The sequence below is a fragment of the Hyalella azteca genome, unplaced genomic scaffold (assembly GCF_000764305.2).
Source record: "Hyalella azteca isolate HAZT.00-mixed unplaced genomic scaffold, Hazt_2.0.2 contig12691, whole genome shotgun sequence".
Taxonomy (NCBI): domain Eukaryota; kingdom Metazoa; phylum Arthropoda; class Malacostraca; order Amphipoda; family Hyalellidae; genus Hyalella; species Hyalella azteca.
In genome coordinates this window covers 218,597-220,047 of record NW_025942643.1, presented here as the reverse complement: position 1 = coordinate 220,047, position 1,451 = coordinate 218,597, and the positions used below count along the sequence as shown (strand labels likewise).

The window sequence follows — 1,451 nt, the reverse complement described above, 5'->3', positions numbered from 1 at the left end:
CTGTTGGTTATACTCGGAAGGCTCAGGAAAACCTCTTAAGAACTGTAGATGTAATAATAACATTTGCAGTAAAGCGGCCTGCGCATCGAGTTGCGACGGAGATATGGTAATTAGATCCAATACCAGATCTCAAATAGATTCAAGCATTTCGTGCAAATCCTGTTTCGTGCAAATCCATTGGGGTGGATTATAGAACTAAATTTGGGTTCCCTATAAGACGTGATTAACTGCAAGGCAATTTCTTTACCATAGATTGTGAAAGGTTCCCGATAACGTTATCAATTATTGATACTGTGGTGCCCAAGTGGCAACACTGGCAACAGGCAACACTGCATCACACTTGAAATCGGAGAACCGCTATCTAGACCGAGATTGTAAGACCAGTCGTCACCGGGGTCGGACGTAAGGCCGCCTCCTAGTAGTAGCGTAGCAGTCTTTCAATATTATTTTTGCAGTTAATTATTCTGATAGTTATTTATTCTTTTTGTTGCAGATTCTGTTTATCGATAGGAAAATTCCCCGATAAATTCGGTATAGACCTCATCTGAGGTGAGTTCCGTTATTTCCACTTGTTAAAATGCGATTGTTAGCAAACTGTCATATTGTAATAGCTAATAAGATATCTTTATTTATTTGTAATAAAACTTGTATCCTCTACAGGTCTAAGAAGTAGGAGGAGCAATTAAAACTCGAATAAAATATTGTTTCCGTTCTACTCCTCTTCAATACCATTTCCATTTATTGTAATTTGATCGTAAACTCAGCGATATGTTAGAATTTGTGTTTTTTTGTGAAGTAATTGATTCTTATTTTTTAGGAAATTTGTGCGTGGCGAGCAGGAAATGAAGTTGAGGCGATACGTCAATAGTCACATTATTTACGTACATTCATTATAGATGAATTACAAAAACACTTCTCGTTTCAAATAAAAATCTTTTATCAACCTGAATAACATTGATTATAAATTAACAAGGATTCGATGAATTTATTGGTTCATTATGCTCATGCATTCACAAGTTGAATGGGTTCTAAAGCCTAGGATTCGACGGCAGGAATAGACTAGCACGCATCTTTAATTTGATTAGTCCATTGAATCGCGTTTCTGCGGGCTCAGGCCAACATAAAGGCTTCTCTGGGCGTCGCTGGATGAAATGCATCAGAGATATTCAGCTGAGCCAAAGACATGAGAGCAACTCCTGCAGAATAAAGATCTGACAAGAATAGGAGCAGGGCTGAGATTGCCATAACAATGATCAGGATTTGGGCCAGAAACTGGATTATGAGTGGCGAAGAAGCTCCATGGAGCCAAAGCGCCATATGCAAACTGCAGTGTGTGTTTGATATGCAAACACAGAGTCGGCAGAGCGTGTTGTTGCCTTGCCAATTGACAGGCATCTGATTTGTACATTTAGTGAATCGGAAGCTTAATCCCTTGCCTATTGAAAAACAAT

The 1,451-nt window shown here is 38.9% G+C and overlaps 1 long non-coding RNA gene across 1 annotated transcript; it reads left to right on the top strand.

Annotated features, from left to right (window-relative positions):
• Window positions 1-298: 298 nt before the first annotated feature.
• Window positions 299-699, top strand: LOC125178782. The gene is made up of 2 exons (XR_007157018.1): window positions 299-549; window positions 661-699. It is a non-coding gene; the product is annotated as an uncharacterized LOC125178782 (long non-coding RNA).
• The last annotated feature ends 752 nt before the right edge of the window (window positions 700-1,451 follow it).